The sequence below is a fragment of the Tamandua tetradactyla genome, chromosome 5 (assembly GCF_023851605.1).
Source record: "Tamandua tetradactyla isolate mTamTet1 chromosome 5, mTamTet1.pri, whole genome shotgun sequence".
NCBI classification, from domain to species: Eukaryota; Metazoa; Chordata; class Mammalia; order Pilosa; family Myrmecophagidae; genus Tamandua; species Tamandua tetradactyla.
Window position 1 is genome coordinate 81847574 of NC_135331.1, and position 26279 is coordinate 81873852.

The window sequence follows — 26279 nt, forward strand, 5'->3', positions numbered from 1 at the left end:
TTAGGCAGAGCGGGAGCAGCTTTCATTTCTAGGACCAACTTTGCTGCAGCACAGAGGCAAAACCCCACCAGGCAGCAAAGCGGAGACTTCCTGAAGCTCTTCTTGTTTTGTATCTCTCCCGGGTCACTGTTTTTTTGTTACTTTTGCCCAATGTCTTGCATTGTTTCATATGTTTTGTCCAATTAAAAAAAATGGTTCCTAGTTATCCAGAAGCAGAACTCAATCATCGTTTTTTCCCCCTGTTTTGTTTTTCACGGGCAGGCACTGGGAATCGAACCGTTATCTCTGGTATAGCAGGCGAGAACTCTGCCTGCTGAGCCACAGTGACCTGCCCCAATCGTAGTTATTTTAAATTCCTTGTCCGATAGTTTCAACATCTATCAGTGTCATATCTGGTTCTTTTGATGCTTTGTCATTTGATGGTGTGTTGCTATTTCATATGCTTCATAATCTTGGTGAAAGCTGGACACCTCTGCAAGATAGTAGAAAGTGCTGTTGTAATGTCTTCACAGGGATTTGAGGCCACCTGGCTGAGCTGTCTGGAAGGCTGACTGGTCTGGCTGCACTGAGGACAGTGCTTCCCCTTCCCCACACGTAGCTGCGTTTAGGGTGTGCGCAGATGGCCAGCAGTTTTTCTCAATATCTGCTCTTTGTGTCACTTCTCAGCATTTCCCTGCATGCTCCCATAAATCTCCTGGCAGAGTCCACGGTAACTTACTGCTTGCTGCTCATTCGTTGTCAGGTGTGGCTGAGGGCAGGTGTGCTCGTTGGCTGTCAGGTGGGGCTGAAGTCAGGTGCTCCCTGTTGTTCTCAGCCCCACAGGCCTGCACCCTGGGTCTCCCACCCAGTGCCTTTCCCTGCCCCTTCCCAAGCATTAGCAGTGTTTTAAAAAATTTTGTTACCTTCCCCCAGCTGAATTGAATTTGCCATTCCCCTAAGGGCCTCGTGTCCGCGGTGCTTCCTCCAGCAGTTTAAGGCTTTTGTGGGTAGGAGGGATGAGCCATAGGGCGAGGCCTGGTCCCTGCCTTCCCCACAGCCACTGCTATTCTCTGCCAGGCCTGTGGGAGGAAGGACGCCTTTTCAGGAATGGTGCTAATCTTTCCTGTGAGTGCCCACTAAGGACGGTGGGGGGAAAATCCACAAGCGGATGACAGTTCTCTTGTATCTGTGGCCCCAGGCTTTCCATTTTCTCTTATAAGCCTGAACACCTTAGATTTCTGATTAATTAGGTTCCCTGTGACCTCAGCTCTCTCATATTTTCCAGCTTTCTTTCTTATCAGGATGGGAATGGTGCTTTTCCTAGCTTTCCACACCTCAAGCAGAAGATATTATTTTTGACAGCTGCATAGAGTTATGTCAGTATAATACTTTACCAGCCAGCTTTTTATTATTGAGTTTCATATTTGTTACCTGTTGCTGCTGTTTTAACAAACTACCTTAAAACAAAGCACCTTAAAATGATAAACACTTGCTGTCAGACAGTCTTTGGGGGCGGCTTAGCTGGGTGCTTCTAGGGTCTCCCATGAGGTTTCAGGAAGCCCTGAGCTGCAGCTTGATGGGGCCTGCAGAGTCACTTTCAAGGGGCTCACCATGGGGCTTTGGGCAGGAGGCCTGGTTCCTGCCACGTGGGTCTCTTCCAAAGGCTGCTTTAGTGTCTTCACGGAATGGTAGCAAGCTGCCTCCTGGGGAGCAACGCAAAAGGGAGAACAAGGAGGAAGCGCAGGTGTTTGGGATGGCTCAGTCTCAAAGGCCTAGTACTCCCACTTCCGGCACATTCTCTTTGTTAGAGTCACTAGTACAGCCCACTTGCAAGGGGTGGGAGGGATCAGTCTCCAAATTCTGGAGGGAGGAATTTCAATTTGGGGATAAATTGTAACAGCACTACATCCATCTAGGTTGTACCCTTTATTTCCTATTAAAAGTAATGTTAAAATGAAAACCTGTACACACAGATCTTCATTTGTTTGTGTTGGCAGATCCTTAAAATAAATTTCTAGAAGTAGAATTGCTGGGTCAAATCATATACATATCTTAGTTTTGATAGTAATAGCAAATTGTCTTCTAAAAGCTATTATTTATACTTTCACCAACAGTGCATGAGAATACTGGTTTTCCTGTACCCTGACCAAATTGGGGATTATCAAAATTTTAAATGCTGGACAGTCTGATGGGGAAAAATGGTATCTTATTGTTTTGCCTTTTTTCCTATATTTATTGAGTTTTGCATTTCTTTCCCTATGTATATTGATGTCCTTTGCCCATTTCTTTTTTCTATTGAGTTACTCTTATTGATTTCTAAGAACTCTTTATATGTCAAGGAAATTAGTTCTTTATTATATGTTTTGAAAATATATTTATCTTTTGATTTTTTAATCATTCTTTTTTCCCCATATGTAAGGTTTTGCCTCTGACATAGCCTAATTATGATTTTTCTTGGTAGCTTCTGGTTTTAGTTTTTACCAGAGAAAATTTGACCCTATTTGAGAATATTCTTTAAATGTTTTTATTTTCATGTTTTCTTTAAGTCACACATTAGAGCAATATACATTATTTTGATTTAAGGGGTGTGGCAGATTGGGTTATCTTTGAAGTGGGAGGGACTCATTCCTGTGGGTGGGAACCCCCTGTAAACAGGCTCTTTTGAGGGTGAACTTGTGTATTTGGTGAACTTGTGGCCAGCTGAGTGGGAGTGTCTTCATCCTGCTCCTGGAAGCCTCATGGAAACCAGCCCTGGTGGGGCTGGAAGGAGGACAGCCACAAAGAAAGGGGGGTCATCCCCAGGTGAGGAGAAAGTCAAGGGAGCCACAGCCTGCTGGCCAGCCATACCGCTGTGGGCAAAAGCAAATCTTCCACCATCTGAAGCTGCGAGCTAATAAATTCCCATTACTAAGGCAGCCCATTATGTAGTACTTGTCACAGCAGCTGGGAAACTAAGACAAGGGATGAGGTAAGACTTTGTCTTATTTTTCCTATGTTGGTAACCGGTGGTCTCAGCACTATTTTTACCCCTAGTTTATCTTTTTAATTCAGAACTAATTTGAAATGCCTTTTCCAGTCTCTAAATTTTGAGATGTATTTGAATCCATTTCAACATTCTGTCCTCTGTTCCTTGTATGCTTCTGTGTGCCCTCTTAAAACATTCTGATATAAATCTACAATTTTTGCTACTATAATAGCCACATTTGAAAGTGTACCCATAAATAAAAATTGCTACCAAAGCTGCAAATCAACAAATATTTTATGCAGCATCTGTGTGACTGTGTTTTATAAGGCTTTCTATCTTCACACTCTAACATGGAACCTAAAATCAGGATGCCCTTGGTACAGGTTGGCTGAGTCAGCAAATGTCCGTGTGGTGTTGAGAATCCTGGAGTGGAGCCCCAGCTTGGGTGGACTGCTGACACTGCTATGTAGTAAAGAAGTTGCAGCTGGGCAAGGCCTCCTAGCTAGATTTGCACCACCCCTTGCAGACTGTGAGGCTTAGGGGACCTTTTCTCCCTTCCTAAGCTTCCAGCAAAGGGCAGGAGAGAAGGTGTTGTGTGCCATTTCCTGTCGCAGAATCTTGTCCATGCAGTTCTCCAAGCTTATTCCCTCTCCTGTGAGCTGAAAGTGGCTATTTTGGCAACCCGTGTTTTTTTTTTTTTTTACATGGGCAGGCACGGGGAATCGAACCCTGTTCCTCTGGCATGGCAGGCAAGCATTTTTGCCTGCTGAGCCACCGTGGTCCGCCCAACCCGATTTTGACTGTGCAGATAAGCACAAGTTCTAGGGGATGGTGGAAAACCAGATAGAAGGAGCCTGAACCAAAGGACTGTGTGGAAAATAGCCTACAAGCCTAATCTGGACTGTTTCATGAAACAGAAGTAAGCTTCATTATCTTTGTCACTGTGTTGTAGGTCTCTTTGTTACAGCAGTTTGCTTTTCTCTCACTAGTACACATGGAATCTTATATTCCACAAAGAAGAGTGTTCTGTGGTCAATTTGTCTAGAAAATAATATATTTTACAAAATTATACAGACTTCCTCCCTGTAGGAGTTCTCAGATCCTTTAACTGACTGACTAGAAGCAATCAAAAGAGGAATAAAATACATAGTACTTTAAAAATGTAATATTAATGGATAAATTGCTTTTTCTGTGCAGACATCGTAGGATGAACTCTGAATTCTTCCTACTCTGCCAAATACACCATGGGAAGTGCTAAGTTAGAGGAGCTCTAGCTTTTCACAATGCATGGCTTATTTTTAGACGAGACTTAACTGCCGACAGGTTCTACCAAGCCAGGGCCACCCTTTAGCTGGGGCCTTGGGATCTGGGGCTCCGCCATGCCCTGAGGTCTGAGGCCCTCTAGAGGGTAAGAGGCAACAGTGAGGACATGCGTAATTTAAACAACTCATAAGCATGCTCGGGGTTATCTGGTGGTTTTATATTCTTTTCCACTTACTCGAGGGAAAGGTGACAGATTTCACTCACAGAAGAGGTGCTGGTCATTTTTTCCCAGTTCCCATAGTGTATAAAACAGGTACAGCTAGTTGTTGCATGAGCACCGTGTCCTGGCCTGGAGAAAAGATGCAGGGTCATGGATGCCTGCTGTTGGTCTGGTGTAGCTTTACCAGGACTGCCCACTCTCCAGTCCAGTCCCTCCGGCACTCCATGGGAGTCTGATCCCACCCCCCACCCCACCCCTGGCCTTGCTCAGAGGGAGCTTCCCTCAGGGGAACACCAGCAAGAGGGGCAACGGGAGGCTCAGAAAGGAGGTGGAGCATGAGGACAGCATAGACTTGTCCTGGAACACCTGGGGACCCGTGTGAGGACGCCTAGGATTAAAGTGGCTCCCCTAGTCGCCCACCTGTGATGTGAGGTTTGTGCAGAGGTGCTTTATCCCGTCGGGGCTGGGCACTTTGCACTTAGCCAGCATCATCAGGAGAGCCATTTTTTGTAGGTTCAGCAAAGGGCTGAGCCTAAAAGAAAATTTTGGGCTGTGTTTCCATGGTGAGTAGCTGGCTGGCCCATGCTCAAAAGTACTTAAAAGCACCCACATGATGTGCTTCCTGAGACTAACAGGAAGATTCTTCCATCCAGCTAAGACATGAATCCAACTGTAGTTTGTAAATATCCTTATAAAGGTATGTACGTGGCTGGTAAGATAATCAGGAGGAATCTGCTGGAAACTTCTTGATGTGCTCATCCCTGTGTGTGTCTGAATTATAAAAAGTGTGTAAAGTTAATTTTTTGGTGAATATGCCATCAGAGGTTGTGTGGGACTTTCTTTTAACTATCGTGTCCAGTGCTGCTAATGCAGCAAAGGCTCTGCAGGCTTTTAAAAACCCCACTGGAGCAGGTTCCCCCCCCCCCTCCCGCCCTCTCCCCCCCCCCCACAGGCAGCCCCATTTGGTCTTCAGCTCAACCTTTCAGAGGCCGAGGAAGCAGCTGGAGGAAGCCCTGACTGGCCACGGGGAGACCCCATTGTGTCTCCAACGTGTTGCCTGCGGAGCCTCCTGACAGAGGACCTGCTCTTCTCTACCTGCCTCGGCCCACGGCCCCACCACTTCCCACTGCTCGCTCCAAGTCCTCCTCCTCCCCCCGATGGAATTGAGCAGGAAGGGTCTCACCTCCACGGAGAGTGGGAAGGAGCGGCTGGGCCAGTGAAAACGGGTGCGAGGGAAGGAAAGCGAGACAGAGTGAAGATCTGCACAAACGTCCAGGCAAAGGGCCTCTTACCTCAGGACGAGCAGGCAAGAGGGGAGCAGCCGGTGTACTTCCAGCTCGGCGGCTGCAGCAGACCCGCAGGAGGCAGCGTCTGACGCCCTCCCCAGTCCGGAGCCAGCGCCCCGCCCAGCCTGGCCTCCGCGAGCCGGCGTATACCCATACGGGACTCACCCCCGCTCTAACCATCTCGGGATGCAGAGACAGTGGCCGGTGCTCCCACTGCTACTTGTCACACCATGCTGCTGTCATCTGCTTCCACGCGTCTCCACCAACTGGGCCGAGAGCCTGTCACGTGTCCCTCGCCACCCTGACCTCTCCTGGAACCAGCACTGGCCTCGGGTGGTGGCGCGCAGGCAGGAGGGTGGAATGAAGTGAGTGAGGATGAACACTCAGAAATTAATGTTCTTATGTTCAAATGGGAGCAATGTGGTAAGAAAATAACATAGGTAGGACACATGATTTCCTATAGATGTAAGAAGAACTTGGTTTTATTGTGCAAAGAGTAACAATTGTAGACCGCAAACTTTAAACACATTCTGTAGCTATGAGGAAAGATACTTTGTAGCTAGGAGAGGCGCGAGAGGGTAGGTCCGCAACAATGTAGCTTACTTTTCTGAACAAGTTGAAAGCCCATTCCTCCGGGCAATTGCGGTGAGCCTTTCCTGCTGCTAGCTATCAGTCTCCACCCCATTTTAGCAGCTTAGTCAAAGAGCATCTTTTTGAACAAAGTGAGACTCATTACTTTCGTTTTCTTGAATTCTAAAGTGATTATCTTAGGGAGAGATTTCTTTCAGGCACTGTTTGTTGATCCACTCCATTCCAGAAACAAATCCTGGGGACTGAAGACTCAGCCTGATACCATGTTCAGTGAAGTTAAATCAACCCTAACAATTCCAAAAAAACTTAATCCCATACCAACTCTAAAACTTATCTTAAAACTGGAAACCGCAATGCTCAGCGTGCTGGTTGTTGAGTCTTTACTTCTCAGCTTCAAACCCACCCTCTACTCACCCCTTTGCAGTGCAGGGGCTGCACCCTGCCTCCACCCCCCTTCTCTGCCACCAAGGACCACTAACCCTGGGGAAGGCTGAGGGGGGGGCACGCTGTCTGTCAGCGTTCCCCTGCACCCACTCTTCACCCTGATCCTGACAGTGGGCTCCAGAGGGTGCAGTTTGCCATTTTCCCAACACTCCCCATAGCAGTTGGAAGCCCCTCCGAGTTCTGCTTCCAGCTCCGGGACTCCTTCCTACCAGCTCTCAGCACCTGCACTTCGCAGGGAAGCAGCCAGGAGGCGCTGCTGCAAGCTCCCGAGCTTTGATCATTCCAACCTCTCTTCCTTTTTCCTCAGTGTCTGGGGATTCCATGATACCTAATTATCTAGCTAAAGTCTCCATTAGCTAGATAACAATTCTTCATATTTAATTCTCTCTGTTAAATTAACAGGTATTGTGTCTCTATCGGACTGGACCCTGACACATAGACTAAGCAATTCTAATACTAAATAATTTCAAAAATAAATAAATCAGAAAACAGTGAAAAATCAGAACAGAAAAAATGTTTTAAATGTCAAAGACATGACTGAAAAGAAATAACCGAGAATAAGTAACCCTGAAATTAACTCAAAGCCGAGTATCTAAAAAACCTCAATCTAAAAACTCTGAAACCAAAAAATTTATAAACTATAAAACTCAAAAGCTAAATAATTGAAAAATGAAATAATTAAAAATGAAGTAACCAAAAATAAATGTAAATCTTCAAAGTAACAGAAAATAAATAATGGTGAACATAAGTAACTCTAAAACTTAAATAACTAAAGAGAAAATGCCTAAAATCACATAAACGCCTCACTCTAAAACTAAATAACTCTAAAATGAAATAATTAAAAAAGTTCCAGGGAGTGTTTCACAGTCAAATAAGTAACCATGAAAACTAAAAAATTCCAGTAACTGTGGAAAACTAATAGCTCAGATGTTAATAACTGTGAAAATAATTACAAAGAAGTATAAAACTAATTAATTTGAAAATTTGTAACTTACTTTGTTACATAATACAAATAACTGCAAATATCTGAAAACGAATAGCTCAAAAACTAAATAATTTTGAAAATAAAATAATACAGGTGACTTCAAAGCTATAAAGTAAAATAAGAAAACGAGCAAAAAGTACATGGGAAATAACTAAAAAAGCCTATATCCAAACAAAAAGGTAAATACCTAAAAATAGCTCTAAAACTAGTTTAAAAAATAATAAATCCAAAGGAAATCACTTCAGAAGTTAACTTGGAAACCGGTTGTCTGAAATTGGGCAGCGTCCGAGTCAGGCATCTGCGCTCCAGTTCAGCCAGCTGCAGTTGGGTGTGGGCAGCCTCTGGGCTTGCGGGGGCGGCGGTTCCTCGGGTCTCGTGGTCCTACGCCTCTCCCACCCCACCCCCAGCCCTCGGGAACTCTGGCATCTTTAGATACTTCTGGGTGTCGCCCGCTCACGGATAGGCGCTGCTGGCATCTGCAGGCGGGACCCAGGGACGCTGCTAAAAGGCCCGCGGTGCACCCGGCAGCCCCCGCCGCAGGGACCCGCAGGGCCCCAACTTCAGAAGCGCGAGCTCGCGGGGCGCCCGAGCAGGCGGGGGGGGGGGGGCGTGAGGGAGGCGGTGGCCTCAGCCCCCCGGAACAGAGACGCTCCCGGGCGGCCCCAGAGCCCGGGCAGCGCCGGGAGGTCCCCGGGGCAGCGTCAGGGCCGCGGTTGTGGGCGGGGCTTTCGCCTGGGACCAGGTGTCTCCCCGCCCAGGCGCCCCCGGGTCGCCGCCTGCAGCTCCTGACTTTGGTCCGTGGCTCTGCATCCAGGACGCAATCAGCTGCCCGAGGACGTCAGCATCCACCTCCCAGCGTCCACGCTCGCGTTTCCTCCTCGCCGCGTCCTTCCTCCCCCCACCCTCTCCCCGACGGCGTCCTCGCGTCTCCACCCGAACCGAGTCGGGGGGACAGGGGCCATCAGTGTCGTCCACCTACAGAAGTCCCGAGAGCTGCACCGGGCTGCCTTCGGCGCACACGAGCCGGGTGCCCCACTCGGGTCCCCGCGGGCGCCCCGCAGCCGGCGTAGGGAACGGCGCGACGAGGGTGCTCAGGTCTCTGCAAGTCCCAGAGCCCGCAGCCCCGTTCCACTAAGAGATGCTTTCCTGAGCTTGACAACTTTCCTGCCTCCGTTTCCTCCTTCCCTACCGCCCACCCTCCCTCCTTCTCATCTCCCTCCTCTGCCTGCGTTTCTCTCCCCACTTCTGTCCACTCCCTCTCCCTTTAACCAGCGCCGTTGCTCGCGGCTGTGGAAGTCCCGGGGGCCGAGCACGCGCCTCCTGCCTGGCTCGGATGGGTCAGTAAACCGTCCCGTCACACCATCGCACACCCACCCCGTTCTTGGGATTGGTTAGACACGGGCACCTACTGAGTCCCTGCTTTGTGGCTGCATGACATCAGGCACTGGTCAACTTTTAAGCCTCACAACTACCCTGGCGCGGGTGGGGAAACCGAGGTAAGAATTCTGATCCCCTAGCGGGTGAGCATTGCGGCTGGGTCCTCCATTCCCGCCCTGACCTCACGCTCGAGGAAAGACCTGGTCACAAGTCACGTAGGGAGACAAGCCCAGTGCAAAGCGACGAGTGGGGACGGCCCCAGACCGAGGGTTGGCTGGGCGGGAATCCATAGGCATCCGGGTGGGGAAAGAGCGAATTCGGCCTCCTAGTGGGCAGGGCGGGCGGCGGGGGGTCAGAGGCCACGCCCAGGGCGTTGTGCTGCCCGAACTAGGGGTGGGCGGCAGTCATCTGGGTCCAGGCCGTGCCCTCCAGAGTGCCCCCCACCCCATGCTGCGTTCTGGGGTCCAGCGCTGGAGAGCAGCTCCGGGGGACCAGCCACAGCAAGAGAAGCGCCCGACCTCAGCTCCTTCTCGGAGTCCCTCTGGGAATCCTTCCTGAGACCAGAGGGTTTCCAGGTAACCGGACGCAGCCCCTCGAGTGGGAGAAAATTCTGGCCCCCGGACACTGCAGGGTTGAGGGTGGAGGGTGGAGGAGGGGCCGGCTCGGGGACGCGCCCACCTCTCTAGGTGCGACCCTGGGCGCGTCGGCGGGAACCGCGCAGAGGCCTCCTGGGTTTGCTCAGCTAGCCGCGGGCCCACGCCGGAGAAGGCAGGGAGGACCCAGGAGGGGACTCTCAAATAGCTGGTGCAGGCGGACAGAGCTATCTTAGGGGCGCCTGGAACATTCTCTTTCTCCATAAGAATCTTCCTGAGCTTGGACAGAGGAAGATCCTTCAAGCACTGCACCGCAGAGGTTCGCCTCCTGCCGACCGGCTCCCCGCGCGGCAGCCCACGGGGAAGAGCCTGTAGGGGCCCACGAGGGACAGGCCCCCCGCAGCTCGGCGGCCCCCGCCTTGGTCTAGAGCAGTGCTCTCCAAACTCCCCGGGCTGCATCCCACGGGAAGTGGAAACACATCCCACAGTGTGCACATGCGGACTTCTAGAATTAAGTGAAAAACCTCATGAAACAATATTTACTCCCGTAAGGTGTGACTCTTCATCCGTCCCGTCCCGTCCCCTCCCACCTGTCCCGTCCTGCTCTTTTTAAGAGTTGGCCCAGGCCCCGGTACTTTCATGGCCCACTGGTGAATTACGACCTGCAGTTTGAGAAGCATAGAAGGGGAGGAGCAAGAGAAGGAGGAGGAAGGGGGAGGACGGCAGAAAGGAAGGACGAGGAAGGCGGAGGCGGAGGACAGGCGCCGAGGGGCTGCCGTGAAGGCGGGGCCAGCACCCCGCGGTCTTTCCGCGCGGCCTCGGGGACAAACCTCTAAGGCCAGTCCCCGCCCACCCGCGAGCCCTGGGCCCCTGGCAGCTGGAGCAGCGCCGTGTCCGCCGGGAGCACCACGAGGCTCCGGGAGAAATGCAGCCCCCAGGGAGCAGCCCTCAGCCAACTGAGGGGCGGGGCGGGGTGGTTCCGAGTCCCCGCCAGCGACCCCGTGGGGACGAGCTCCAGGTCCACCGGGAGCACCCACGTCCGCCAGATACGGGCCTTTCCTGCCCTGGGCAGCGCTCCTCCCGCCCAGGCGCTCCCCGCGGCCCGGCGGCCTCCAACTCCCTCTTAGGCCACCTCTGGGCTCCACCCTTTCTGCCGCCCTCGGCGCCAGGAGTCTGCGCTCCCTCGGCCCCGAGGAGGGGCAGCCCCTGTGGGCGCACAGCTGGACCAGGGTGCGGAGGACAGTAGGCAGGGGAGCCGAGGACCCCCCCGCCCCGGGCCGGGGCGTCGGAGTCAGCCAACTCCTGGCGATGCTGAGAGCGCAAACGCCCAGGTGCGCCTCCTGGGGTGTCACCTAACCTCCCGAGCCTCGGTTTCCTCATTGCTAAACGGGATGATAACAACTATTTGGCAGCATTGCTGTGAGTTTTAGGAAAAACATTCATAAATGTCTGGCATGTTATAGGAATTCAAAACACTGGTTATGTTTTTTTTTTGTTGTTAATAATTACAATAATAGTAAAGACAAGGCGCTCCAGAGGTACTGTTATTACTCACATTTGGGAAAGACTTGGCTGCCTTTGTCTTTATTCTCATAAACACCTCGAGGAGGAAACAGCTCTAAGGTTAGTGAATGGCTTTAAGAGGAAACACGAAGCAAACACGCGCACGCACATACACCACACACACCCAGAGAAGCCAAATCAAGCACACGCCAAATGATTACTTGGTTACAGCCAGGTTTTCAGTGGCGGTTGAAGGGAGCGATGCCCCGCCCTGCGCTGGGCAGAGGCGACCCCGGGCTCCGCGCACGCAGGGTCCGTGGCCAGAAACAACACTAGTGGGTGGAGAAGGGCCAGAGGAGAGGTGAGCCATGCGCTCCTATGGAGGAGGGTGTGCTCTTTCCCCTCAGCAGGGGGTTTTATTGCTTACTCCAAAAACCATATTGGTTTAGGGAATTTAATTTTAGCATTCAGTATTTGGAATTCTAAGTTGTTATTCTGCAGCAAAAAATGGAACAAAATTTATTAACAAGTGACTCCATTAGCGATTTAAAATTTTACCGATCAGAACATACATTTTTGGTAAATTACTGACTTTGGAAACAAAAATCATGACAAGAGCAAGATTATTTTGCTGTAAATGTGGCTTTGTCCATTCTGTCCACTTGGTGGCGTCCGGAACCACTGTAGGTTCCGTCTAGTCCAGAGGCAGCAAGCGCGCCACAGATTTTAAATGGGAAAGCAATCATTGCTTTCTTCAGACTAGACTTTCTCTCTTCCTTACAATTATGCATAACTTTCCATGTGAACTAAAGTAAAAGTACATCATTTTCATTTCGTCTTGTCGGGATTAAGTACAAGATCACTTTCTGCCTGATCTATCCCAGCAGTCGTGCAGAGCTCATGAAAAAGATGTTTCCTGATGTACTGGATTGGACACGAATCTTTTGCTTTGTGGCCCAGTGTATAAAGTTGTGCATCTAGGCTTGGGCTATATCTGAAGTGTCCTTTTCCTTTGCAAATCTGTTTTTGTCCAACAAGTCTCAAATCACTCCCCAAGCATTCAGTCAATTGCTTTCAGACTCCACACATTTCAGGGCACATTTTTTGGGTGCATTTTCAGTTGTCAGCATCCTCACCTATTCACAGGGCAGCTGGAACTTGCTGTCTTGGACTCTCACGGCTGCTGCTTGCTGAGGCCAAAGAAATTTTGCGAGCTGGACCCCCTCTTAGCTCGACTTAGCTTAGCCCCCAATTGTTCTAGGCTCGAATTGACTCAGGGGTGGGTGGCCGGGGAGAGGACACGCTGATGCTTCTAGGTGGGTCTAGCCAGAGACTTGTCCATTTCACTGGAGATTTAATGGGCATTTCTCAATAAGATGAAAATATGAAGCCCCCAAAGTATGTGTAGTATGCTTCCAATTTTGTTTAAAGAAGTCATTTCTGTGGACAAAAAGTCTGGGAGAAATGATTAACAGTGGCCATTTATGGTCATGTCTGATTTGTAATTTTCTTCTTTGTACTTTTCTGTATTTTCTACCTTTTTGACAACCTATTCATGTATTCCTTTTATAATCAGAGAAGAAGTTAGCAAAATAATTAAAAGCAGTTCATCAGCTGTCTAAAATAACCCACAATCTCACCACAAGACTGTTTGATAGAACCTCTTTTCTCTATTACAATATGACAGCATTGGAGATAATTATGAACAACAATAAAATAATAAAAATAAGAATAATAATTTTGCTAGGTCTAAAGGAAATCCCCAAAAGATCAGCAAATAAACAGCCCTCGTGCAACACAGCAGCTCCTCACAGGAGTTAAGACCCAGAGGGACCCGAGAAGGGAGCTGCAGGAAGGGCTGTTGGAAGCCTGTGGCTCCAAGAGTTTTGCAGACAGACTCCACAGCAGCTCACTCGTAGAATGGTTCTTCTCATTCTAGGTACCTTTCACACCCACAGGGCTTTGCAAATCAAGGACAAAGCTGAATTCAGAATTCAAAAATTTCAGCACAATCCAAGCTAGGAAAACATTGGCTTCATTCCTTTATATGCACTGCCAGCTGCCAGAGAGGCTGTTCGACCAATAGCACCAGAAACAGCATGCCCATTTGCTCCAGGACTGTCTTGTGGGGTCTTAGGAGAATTCTCAGCATTCCCTTCCCCCATGTAAGGCACCTCCGGCCTAAAAATAGAGCTCATCTTGCTGCTAGTCTTGAATCTTGCCCTGCCCTCAAGAGGCGGAGCTTTGGATGGAGATTCTTGTGCAAATGGTATATGGAGGGAATATTTGCAATTGAAACCTACAAGGGAGTGGGGGCAGGGGATGAGGCAAGAATGAAATTAAAGCAAGAATGTAGGTCCAGGTGAATTTTGGTGTCACTGTTATCCTGCAGAGAGCTCTGAAGTAGCCTGGCCCTGCAAATTCCCCTTCTTGTTTCAGTGGTACTGCTGTATCAGTCACTGGCTATGGACCACCTCCGAGTTGTGGGGGTGGGGGTAATTGTAACAGGTATTTCTGGAACAAGTAACTCTGATCACTCAAGGAGATACACAAGAGAAGAGTGCAACTATGAGTGGCCAGCAGCGAGCCCTCAGAGCAGCCAGAGAAAGGGTGGGCCTGGGGGGGATCTGGACACAGCTAGCCTATTACAGTCCACCCCTTGCTCTGCACAGATCCACTTTCTTTTTGCTTTTGTTGTTCATTCTATTGGATTCTGGTGGATCCCTATTTCTGGGGAAATCTACAAGAGAAGGATGAACTGCAGTGTCCCCCCACCCCCTGCTGTGAGCTGATCCTTAGGCTATATCTTTTTTTTTTTGTATGCTGTATGATGGGATCATGATTCATTATTTTTCCATGTGAGTATCCCATTATTGCAGCACTATTTGTTGAATTTTTGCTTGTTCTTTGTTTTGCTTGTTTGTTTTTTTGGGAAGTGCATGGACCAGGAATCAAATCCAGGTCTCCCACATGGTGGGTGAGAATTCTACCGCTGAACTACCCTTGCATCCCACCCCCCCTTAGGCTGTGTCTTAAGGTCACCAACCCCTCCCACTCACCCTACGTCCCTCTCCCCCTCATCTGGCACTTCTGCTGGTGGCATGCCTTGTGGCTGTTCCGGATTCTTATCAGGCCGTGTTTCTTTTACTTGCCCAATTACAGTTACCACTGGGTGTGGAGTACTCAGAGATGCTCCAGTGGATCACCTGAGACTCAGAATATTACTCTTTGCCTCTGCCCCACTTTCCATGATGACTAGGATCAACTGCTTCTTCTGGAATGGCAATTTATTTCTTTGCTGCTGGACAACTGATATGAGGAACCCAAAGTGATCAGGTGGCAGTCATAGATAGGTTAAGTAGGACTCTTACTGCTCATCCTGGAGGAAGTGTCTCCCTTCGGAACCTCTAGATCCACTGAGTCTACAATTGCGTGGATGAAGAGAACAAATTCCCCATGTGGGTGAAAATGAGCAAGGGCATAAGTCCTTTGACTTCTTGGCACCCAGGCTCATATACTTCCCCTGCTGGAGGCACAGTCCCACAGAATGGCCATTTATTTATGGTATAAACACATCCTGAAGGTGAGCACCGCCCCCAGCATGTCATGCTAAAACCACTGCTCAGCATGAAAAGGCTGTTCCACTGTTGTATCTGGTTGGCAGTTTTTTTTTTATTAAATAAAAAAAATTAACAAACAAAACATTTAGAAATCATTCCATTCTACATATATAATCAGTAATTCTTAATATCATCACATAGTTGCATATTCATTATTTCTTAGTACATTTGCATCGATTTAGAAAAAGAAATAAAAAGACAACGGAAAAAGAAATAAAATGAGCGGCCGGGCCTTGGCCCGCCGCCGGGTCACTGGTGAAGCCCTGCGGTTCGGCCCTCTCCCGGACCCTGCTGGGTTATTTCAATGAGGATAGGGGCCAGACCTGTACTGTCAACTAGCAGAGCTGGCTGGGAGAAATGACAGCTTCCAGGTGAAAAAAAAATGTCACTTTTCAGCATTTGTACTTGAAATCAGCATGCAAATTTCAGGCCACATGGATGAATGCCAACTTTTGCATATCCTCTCTGTATCCTGTGGCCATTTTATCTGGGAACATCCTTCAAAGAGTTCATGCATCTTACCGAGGATACCTGACCTTTTGAAGCTTCATAATTCACATCTAGATGTCACCAGTCTTTCCCATGTTAACAGTTTTGACTATGTTTTATTATATATGCCTTCCGCGCCGAGCGAGGACAGCTACAAGAGGAGAAATCATGAACAGCCATAGAACTATAGAATCAAACAGCCGAACTTCCCCTCTCAATGCAGAGGTGATCCAGTATGCCAAAGAAGCAGTGGATTTCAGTTCGCATTATGGAAGTGAGAATAGTATGTCCTATACCATGTGGAATTTGGCAGGTGTACCAAATGTGTTCCCAAGTTCTGGTGATTTTACTCAGACAGCTGTGTTTCGAACATATGGAACATGGTGGGATCAGCGTCCTAGTGCTCCCTTGCCATTCAAGAGGACACCTAATTTTCAGAGCCAGGACTATGTGGAACTTACTTTTGAACAACAGGTGTATCCTACAGCTGTTCATGTTCTAGAAACCTATCCTCCTGGAGCAGTCATTAGAATTCTGGCTTGTTCTGCAAATCCTTACTCCCCAAGTCCACTGGCTGAAGTAAGATGGGAGATTCTTTGGTCAGAGAGACCTACGAAGGTGAATGCTTCCCAGGCTCGCCAGTTTAAACCTTGTATTAAGCAGATAAATTTTCCCACAAATCTTATACGACTGGAAGTAAATAGTTCTCTTCTGGATTATTACACTGAATTAGATGCAGTTGTGCTACACGGTATGAAGGACAAGCCACTGCTTTCTCTCAAGACTTCACTTATTGATATGAATGATCTAGAAGAAGATGACTATGAAGAAAACAGTGATTGTGTAATGGATAATCTTAACAAAAAGTTTAGCAACGCTACTCTCAGAGAAGGGCCAAATAATGGATATTTTGATAAACTACCTTATGAGCTCATTCAACTGATTCTGAATCATCTTACATTACCAGACCTGTGTAGATCAGCACAGACTTGCAAACTACTGAACCAGCATTGTTGTGATCCTCTACAATACATCCACCTCAATTTGCAACCATACTGGGCAAAACTGAACGACCCTTCTTTGGAATTTCTACAGGCTCGCTGTACTCTGGTTCAGTGGTTTAATTTATCTTGGACTGGCAATAGGGGCTTCATCTCTGTTCCAGGATTTAGCAGGTTCCTGAAGGTTTGTGGATCTGAATTAGTACGCCTTGAATTATCTTGCAGCCACTTCCTTAATGAAACTTGCATGGAGATTATATTGAGATGTGTCCAGGTCTGCAGGACTTAAATCTTTCATCCTGTGATAAACTACCACCTCAGGCTTTCAACCACATTGCCAAACTATGTGGCCTTAAACGACTAGTTCTCTATTGAACAAAAGTAGAGCAAACAGCACTGCTCAGCATTTTAAACTTCTGTGCAGAGCTTCAGCACCTTAGTTTGGGTAGTTGTGTGATGATTGAAGACTATGATGTAATAGCTAGCATGATAGGAGCAAAGTGTAAAAAACTCCGAACCCTGGATCTGTGGAGATGTAAGAATATTACTGAAAATGGGATAGCAGAACTGGCTTCTGGGTGTCAGCTTCTGGAGGAGCTCGACCTTGGCTGGTGCCCCACCCTGCAGAGCAGCACCGGGTGCTTTACCAGACTTGCACATCAGCTTCTGAACTTGCAGAAACTCTTTCTTACAGCTAACAGATCTGTGTGTGACACAGACATTGAAGAACTGCCATGCAATTGTACCAGATTACGGCAACTAGACATATTAGGAACAAGAATGGTAAGTCCTGCATCTTTAAGAAAACTCCTGGAATCTTGTAAAGATCTTTCCTTACTTGATGTGTCCTTCTGTTCACAGATTGATAACAGAGCTGTGCTAGAACTGAATGCTAGCTTTCCAAAAGTGTTCATAAAAAAGAGCTTTACTCAGTGACTTAATACATGTTGTATATTAAATTATTGTGCTTTTATGGGTTTTATTTTGTTTTGATCTGTTTTGTTTCTTGATTTGCTTCATTTTTACAATGACAGGGATTAAAACATAGATTTTAAAGAGAGAATATGAAATTGTCTATTACATCAAGTAAAAATGTAAACACGTGTTTTTACAAAATACGACAATCACTTGTATTCAAGAATATGTGAGGAGTTGGTATTATTTTTACCTTATATTAATGTCAGTGACATTATTCGTGAGTCAATAATTACATATTTAATAAAAGTAACATGGAAAAATTGTAACTTATTTTTAAAGGAATGCTTGGAACAATAAAGTATCATGATATTTATGCAAAAATAAAGTTAGTTTTTTACAATTCCATTTAAAAAATATTAAATGCCTCATTTATGACCTGGTCAGTATTCTGTGTGTTATGCATAAAATTGTCAGAGCTTGTTGGAGAAAGAGATTTTAAGCTGATACAGTTTTGGAAAGAAATGTCTTTCTTTTTCTATTTTTAATTAAAGTAATGTGCTATCTTAAAAAAAAAAGAAATAAAATGATAATAGAGAAAAAAAAACTATACGTACCATACCCCTTACCCCTTGCTTTCATTTACCACTATTTCAAACTGAATTTATTTTAACATTTGTTCCCTCTGTTATTTATTTTTATTCCATATGTTCTACTCTTCTGTTGATATAGTAGTTAAAAGGAGCATCAGACATAAGGTTTTCACATTCACAGAGTCTTATTGTGAAAGCTATATCATTGTTCAATCATCATCAAGAAACATGGCTACTGGAACACAGCTCTACATTTTCAGGCAATTCCCTCCAGCCTGTCCACTACCTCTTGAACAACAAGGTGATATCTACTTAATGCGTAAGAATAACCTCCAGGATAACCTCTCGACTCTGTTTGGAATCTCTCAGCCATTGACACTTTGCCTCATTTTACTCTTCCCCCTTTTGGTCGAGAAGGTTCTCTCAGTCTCTTGTTGTTAATTCTCAGCTCATTCTAGGGTTTTTCTCAGTCCTTTGATGCTGAGTCTCAGCTCATTCCAGGATCTTTGTCCCATGTTGTGGTTGGCAGTTTTTGAACCAGTGGTATGTGGTAGGACCAGTGGATCCCATCGTCATCTGTACAGTGAGCCCCCTGACCCACAGAAATGTTAAATGGTCAATCAGACACTGTGTGAGTTCTTGGATAGTGGTGCTGGCTGAGACACTGTGGGCAGGAAAAGCATGCATGTCAATCTGAGTCAGGGTGAACTGCTATCTTTTGAAGATTGGAGGGAATCTGGTGAAATCACTTTGTCACCAAGTAGCTGTATGGTCTTCCTCAAGGGATGGTACCAAGTTGGGGGCTCAGCATTGGTCTATGTTGCTGGAAGATTGGACATTCAGCAGTGGCAGTATCTAGAGTGACCTTGATGAGAGGGAACCCATGCTGCTGGGCCCATACCTTGTCTCCAATTTTGCTACCAAGATTTCTCCATTTATGGGCCCATTGTGCAGGCCCTGGGGTGATCAAGGCAGAAGCTGATACCTACTGGTCAAGTCATCCCATCTAGCTGGTTTTTGGTATCTCTTCTGCAATGGATGCTCTCCGGGGGGCGTTAAAGCACAATATCAGGATACTCAAATTTTGAGCTGACTCCTATAGGTCCATATGCCTTTTCCTCAGTTGGGTCATGATGTCTTTTGATCCTAATCATTGTTCTAGTAAGGATAGGGGGAGGGGGGCATATACTGAGAAGAGCAAACATCATCACATTGTCATGTAAGTCTCATCTAAGGCTTCTGCATTGTCTTTGGGCAGAGGGGATTATGAGGTGATTCTATCTTCCAACAAGGATGAGTGGGCCACTTCCGCCAGCCCAAGGACTTCAAGGGCACATACCCATACATCCTTCTCCCAAGTTTTAGAGTCCCACATCTTCCCTGTCAGTGCCTGACTTTGCTTCTTGCTCTACTGGAACAAGGAGCCCAAAGTGACCGGGCAGCAGCTGACTTTTAACTGATATGAGACTTGCCTGGGCTAAGAATTCATCCTTCGCTCAAGGATGATTCATCCTTCGCTCAAGTTCTGCCATCTGTACTTCAGCTCAGTCTGTACTCTGCTCTAAGGGATGAGGGACTAAACATTGCCAAGAAGGCCCTCTGATTTTCACACTGCTGGGCTTAAGAGAGCTGGCCTGCCCTTCCTCTCTTCAGTGTATCCATGATCCTGATAGTTAATATTTGACCCCAACCTCCCAAACCCTAGAGGCACTGCATCAGCCAGTGCACCCCTGCCTCCCTGTGTCCAGTCCCAGTTCTGCACAGGCGAAAGTCCTAGCAACTGACCTCCTACACAGACCAGAGCCTGGAAGCCAACACTCCACCTGCCACCACTGTTGGGATCCTCATTGCCAAAAGCAAATGACCCAACGCCAGCATCCCATCCCTCTCAGGACCTCCCCAGTACTGTCTGGGGTCAGGGTTCCTAGGAGCAGTTTGGGCAAGTGATTTATTGAGGGAAAGCTTTCAGAGGAAACCTTCAAGCGCAAGAGCAGGAGACAGGTCAGGGAAGAGGTCAGGTGCAGCTATGGGCTCAGCAAGAGTGCAGTATCTGCTCGATTCCCAGGAAACTGGAGCATGATGGCCCCGCAGTTGTCCCAACCTGGGACAGAGGGTGGCTCTGAGACTCTGAGCTACTCTGGGGGAGGGCAGAATCTTCTCAAGCATGTCCTAGCTGGATGGCTCTGGTCTGCCAAGGATAATCCTCAGAAAGCACAATGGTGAGCTGTTAGCAGCTAGAGAATGGCTGCACCTGCCTGATATGAAGGATCTGCGCAGGGGTCCTCAACCTCTATTATATTACTTGGTCATAACACAGCTCTGAGGTTGTGTCTGAGATGTTTTCAGGAAAACCCAGCTATTCTGATATGAGGGACTGGACTAACACAGGTGGACGAGTCAATCAGATCCCTGCCCTATATGGGTTCATACCACTTGCCAACCTTCTCAAGAGCTGACTTTGTGAAACCAGCTAATGAGAAGGTGTCAAAGATCTTATCGACATATTAGTTACGCCACTGTTATCTTTCTGTTTCCTGAACCAGGCCTGTGTCCCTAGCATGAAGTATGTGCACACAGATGTGTACACACAAATACACGCATTGATATATAGATGCAGTCTACATCCAAGCCTACAACAACAACCAGATGTCATTCCTTCTTCTCACTCCATGCCATTTGGGTCAGATGACCCCGAATTAGCAGAAAAGGAACAGAAGGAAAAAAAGGTGTTGGACAGTCCACATCATCATGTTTTGGATGAAGGAGGAGTTTTAGAACTGTCAATTGGCTCATACTGAGCAAATTTGCAGATTCTGTCAATGTTAATCATTCTGACCTCAAGCAAAAGGGCTTTTAAAGTCTCTTTCAGGGATTCTTGGCACATGAAGAAAAGGCATTAAATACCTAAAGAGCAAGATATACTTCATCTTTCGGTGAAGATTGATAGGTTTACTTTTCTAATAGGCATTAATAATCCAAAGAGTAATTTGTTACATAAACAGCTCTTCAGGTTGAGAACAGAAAGCTCAAAACAATTATTACTCATCTGTAGGGTCCCACCTGAATGAAAGAGAGTCTAATACCAGGGAATCTTCCTTTGTTTTAAGTTTTTCCAAATAGAAAGGGAAACTGGGATGTGACAGTCAAATTCCCACAGTAAATCAGAGATAAAAGTCTACGTGGGACATGACTCTCAGGGGTGTGGACCTTCCTGGCAACATGGGACAGATATCCTAGAATGAGCTGAGACTCAGCATCAAGGAACTGAGAAAACCTTCTTGACCAAAAGGGGGAAGAGTGAAATGAGACAAAGTGTCAATGGCTGAGAGATTCCAAACAGAGTCGAGAGGTTATCCTGGAGGTTATTCTTACGCATTAATTAGATAACACCTTGTTATTCAAGATGTAATGGAGAGGCTGAAAGGAACTGCCTGAAAATGTGGAGCTGTGTTCCAGTAGCCATGTTTCTTGAAGATGATTGTATAATGATATAGCTTTCACAATGTGACTGTGTGATTGTGAAAACCTTGTGTCTGATGCTCCTTTTATCTACCTTGTCAACAGACAAGTAGAACATACGGAATAAAAATGAATAATAGGGGGACAAATGTTAAAGTAAGTTTAGATTGAAATGCTAGTGATCAATGAAAGGGAGAGGTAAGGGGTATGGTATGTATAAATTCTTTTCTGTTTTCATTTTATTTCTTTTTCTGAATAGATGGAAATGTTCCAAGAAATGATCATGATGAATATGCAACTATGTGATGATATTGTGAATTACTGATTATATATGTAGAATGGAATGATCAAAATAAGAATGTCTGCGTTTGTTTGTTGTTTTTTTGGTATTTGAAAAAAATTAAAAAATTTAAAAAAAATCAGAGATGAAAATCCAGTTTTACCTTTCAGTAGCCTTTTTTTTTTTTCCAATTTTTTTTTTTTACAAGACAATCCAAGGTCTCCACAGGGAAACAAAACAGAGATCTCATGCTCCTCAGAGATCCTGTTACATCTATAGTAGGACAAGCCTTATTTATGAAAAACAAGACTCAGCAACTATATTCTGTGAACTGTCACTAGCCAAGATTTTCTCAAGACTTAGTTTCTCCACTTTGTTCTAGGAAGAAAATGGGTCATTTTTCATTTTTCAAATATAAAATTTTATAATGCACACACACTTCCTAACTGAGAATCACTGCCTTATTAAACAACCAAACTATCAATATTTGTTGACCAAGACTGAACCTGCAATTTTTAAAATGTGACCCTTCACCTGTTTAATTTGTCATTTCATGCCAACAAGACATCCAAGAGTCTAGAAGCCCGAGGAAGAAACTTTCTTTAGCTGGCCTTGCCCTGGCTGTGGTGCTCTGTGTGTGTGTGTTCAACAACTTTTTACACTTTATAGGGACACAATGAATTTTTTAACTGCATTTTTTTGAGACATATGCACACACCATATAATCCATCCAAAATATACAATCAGTGGCTCATAGTATCATCACCTGTTTGTGCATTCATTACCGCAATCAAGTTTAGAACATTTTCATTACTTCAAAAAAGAAATAAAATAAAAAAATAAAACCCAAAACACCCTCAACCTCATATCCCCCCATTATTTTTTTTTAACAGTTTTATTCACACACCATACAATCCATCCTAAGTGTGTAATCAGTGGCTCCTGGTATAATTTACGTAGTCATGCATTCTCCTCTCAGTTAATATGAGAACATTATCATTTCTTCCAAAGAAAAAAATCCCATACCTGGCATGTCCCCCTATTATTGACATCTAGCTTTGGTATAGTGCCTTTAATATAATTAATGCATGGATATTGCAATGTTACTGTTACTATAGACCTTAGTTACATTAATTGCATTTTTCCCCATATACCACTCTATTATTAACACCTTGTAACAGTGATGTATGCTTGTTCTAGTTCACGTAAGAACTTTACTTATATAATTAAACACCATCATTATCCACTCCAGGTTTCGATAAGTTATATAGTCCCAGTTCTTCCTCTAGCTTTCCTTCTGGTGACATATACGACTCTACCTTCCTTTTCCAACCATGTTCGTACTCGGCTTTGGTAATCACACCTGGCATGGTATGGTGCATTTTGAACAGAAACTCCTCCAGGAGTCCTATTCCAGATCAAATATTTATCTGAAGAGATACTTCATGTTCCACCACGTTAACCACCTAATGGTCCAAAACCAAAACCTCAAGTATAGCATTTCCAGGGCTTTGATTATGGGCAGTGATAAGTAAGCAAAGTGGATAGTGTTTTGGAAAAGAATCTTTAAATAGTCAGAGCAAGAAAAGATGACAACAAAAATAGCGTATTCAGACCCTGTAAATACATAATCTACTGCTATATGTTGAACTATTAAATAGAAAAACGCCTCCACACCAATTTTCTTTTTGATTCCATGCAGGGGATTCTACATACAGGAAATCTGAGGCACAAAGAGGTTACAGCTGAAGGCTTTGGTGAAGCACCTGTACCATGAGCTCCAAACCTTTCCATGGACAGCTTCAGAGGGAGGTCACAAATCCTGGATACAGCAAGGTAAAAAAATGCCAGGATACAGTGTCCTTATTCCAAAGCAAGGACGTTCAGCAATGCTTTTGTCCCTACCAACACTTCCTACGGAGGGTAGCTCTTCCAAAGAGGGAGTTCCTTCTTAATGTGAGACATTTGCCTTTCATTTTCATTCTGGCCTGGTGAGAGCAGAATAACAGGAAATGTATTTTACCCCAAATAGGTGGCAATAACTGCTTTCCTGTTTTCTCACTCATAATTAAGGAAGGGCTAGAACGTAGGGGATGGCTTCAGTTTCTAAACAGTGTTATCGCCCCACTGCTTCTGTGGCCAGTCTCCTTTGGGACCCCACCTTCAGTTCCATGGGTCCTGGGGACTGGGCCTTCCTTGCTGCACCCTATTTTCAATCCAAGGTACAAATTCCACTCCAATGTTTTTGCTTTAGAAAAATATACACAAATATTCTGTCACCAGAAGGAGTGGCAAATCCTGCCTCCCGCCCTACCAGCTCATCCCTAGAATAAAGCCTCAAGGACCTGCCTCTCCCTCACCCCCTTTAGTCCTAGGCCTGTCCCGGCTCTGTGAGGTCAGAGGCATTTGACAAGGTCATGCTTACGGGAACCACTTGCAGGGTTGTAGAATTAACATCTCACGGGTTGCAGATCTGCACATGGGAGAGACGAGGAAGGGAAACCCCCTTTCATCCTCTCACATCTCAAAACCTGTTCCTCTAGCTCCCTGTGACTCCCTCCCTTCCTCATCTTTCCTAGCCCAGAATTCCAACTGTGACAGTCACCCTGGATTATTTAGTTTAATAAACATAGCTAGGCAGACCCTGGAGTCCCCAAGGTAAGGTAGGCCTGCCCTGGCGGCCTCCTCCTGGCTAGGCCAGCACTGCCTTTCCTGCCTGACCTGGTTATTCAATGCATTTCTTTGTTTCCTTGCTAAACATTGACTGAGTCCCAAAGCAGGTGTAGGCACTAGATGAAGCCTGAGAGAAGCCAAAAGGAGTAAGACAACTCTGAGCCCTAGGAAACCCATGGCCGGGTATTCTCCAGCAGCCAGACACTGAGGCCGAGCTCTGCTCCCCACCAACCCTGAGCGGGGGCCAGGGAGCGGCTAGAGAAGATGCCCCAGCTGGTAGGGCAGCCAGAAGCTGACAGATATTCCCAAATTTGAAACCCCTTGTCATAAACTAGTGTTAAGAAAAGAATCAAAGGAACCATGCAGAAACAACAGGAACTATCTGCAGCATTTGCTGCATTTGACACTTCTTTTAAAATGTCTGCATTCACCTAGCACTCGCTCCTGCTGCCTGGTGCTGGGCCTGCAATTAACACAGCAGCATCAGCACTTGCAAATTGCAGCCAATTTGAATTTATTTTATTTATCGATCCTATGCACTCATAAATACATAGGGAGATGATTATACAGCTATATCAAAATGTGTACGTATTGCTTGACCTTATTTTTCAGGACTTCAAAAAAAGTTTCTGCAGTTTCTGGCTCGCTTGGTCCTCGAATCCTCTCCCACTTGCCATGCCCATCCTGCTGAGCTCCCAGGCATGCCCAGCTCCTGAACCCATCCAAGTATGGACAGTTTGTTGGCTCCATTCATACTGAAGTGAGGACTAACAATGTGCCCATTAAACGCTCATTTTTTCCCTGCCTGAGCCCAAGCCATGTAGTTTGGTGGTGGTGGTGGTGGGGTGGGGTCAGGGAGTGCATACACCTTGGGGCGATGATAAGATGCTGTGGTTAGGTGTTTCCCCAGCTCCGAGAATAACACACGCTGTGGCCCCACCTCCAGCAGTCCCCGTGGCCCCCAGGGCATAAAATCCAATTGCTCAGCCTGACATCTGAGGCCTCCACCTCACTTCCTCCTGCTCTGTCTGTGTCTGGCTTAAGCTTGTCTCTAAGTCATTGCCAAAAACGCTCACTTAGAGGCAGCTCAGTGAGGTTCAAAGTTCCCTGGGCCACCATTTATGACCCTGTACCTGTAGTTGTTGGTGCAAGTGCTAGGATGGGCCTCGATTACCCTGCCTCAGCCTCTGGTTCTTTGCCAAGATGGGGCTTTGCCTTATATCCCACCCTCTGTGCAGGCCCTAAAAAGCTTCCTGCCACTGCAGCCCAACCTTGGCGGGTCTGATCTTTCCTTGCAGTCCCCCTGAACCTCCAGTGGTCCTGCCACAAACCCACAGACCCTAACCACAATCCTGCCTCCCTCCGTGGTCCTGGGCTGGCAATGTACCAGCCATGAGGTTACACTCATCTGCTTCCTGCTCAAGCCCTATCTGTGTCTGTCACACCCTGCGGGGACAATGTACGCTTGTACCTGGCTGCCTCCCAGAGGCACCCACCCTTCCTCTGCTTCTGTGTCCTTCTTGCTACCCTGCTGAGCTCCTGTGCGTCCTGCCCATAGGCCACCAGAGTTATTGTGCTCAACAGTCTCCAAAGATGGAAAGGGGTTGGAGGTCTGTCAGAGTGCACTGAGGTGGTGAGGGTGCGTGTGTAAGGGCTTTGTAAAGTGCTGGGCTTGGACGTGCCCCTTGTCTGCGGTCTGATAGGCCTTGGTGGCTGCAGTTTGCCCCATGACCCTGACCTCCTCCTGAGGCCCCCCTGAAGCAGGCCCTGCACCCTCACCCTCATGCCCCGTCCGCTGATGTCCCGACGTCTGTCCGCTGATGTCCCGATGTCCCTCCACGCACTCCCCTGCCTCCCATGCTTGTTCTTTGGTAACATTCTGTCCAAGTGCTTCACAGTCCTTCTGGGCCCTCCCTGAATTCCTAGGGCTATTTGTGTGAACTAGTGGGTCATTTCTCCAACCTGTGACGAACCAGGCTCAGGAGAGCTGGCTCTGCTACCAACCAAATGTGTGGAGATGATCTTCTGTTTCCTTATCCACAA

General features: G+C 46.8%; 2 long non-coding RNA genes and 1 pseudogene across 4 annotated transcripts; 2 read left to right on the forward strand and 1 right to left on the reverse strand.

The window, feature by feature from the left end:
• Window positions 1-5325, reverse strand: LOC143684301 (uncharacterized). Of its 2 annotated transcripts, none has more exons than XR_013175963.1 (3): window positions 5038-5325; window positions 4848-4959; window positions 1-4556 (listed from the first exon to the last, which is right to left on the reverse strand). It is a non-coding gene; the product is annotated as an uncharacterized LOC143684301 (long non-coding RNA). The 2 variants fall into 2 exon arrangements; XR_013175964.1 differs by lacking the exon at window positions 5038-5325 and having other exon boundaries at window positions 1-1682; window positions 4443-4556; window positions 4848-4976.
• On the forward strand, window positions 2920-25073 carry LOC143684300 (uncharacterized). The gene is made up of 3 exons (XR_013175962.1): window positions 2920-2947; window positions 23266-23399; window positions 24849-25073. It is a non-coding gene; the product is annotated as an uncharacterized LOC143684300 (long non-coding RNA).
• On the forward strand, window positions 8956-17788 carry LOC143684299 (F-box/LRR-repeat protein 4 pseudogene; annotated as a pseudogene). Its single transcript, XR_013175961.1, has 3 exons — window positions 8956-9229; window positions 14369-15121; window positions 15198-17788. The product of XR_013175961.1 is annotated as an F-box/LRR-repeat protein 4 pseudogene (transcript).
• Window positions 25074-26279: the final 1206 nt, after the last annotated feature.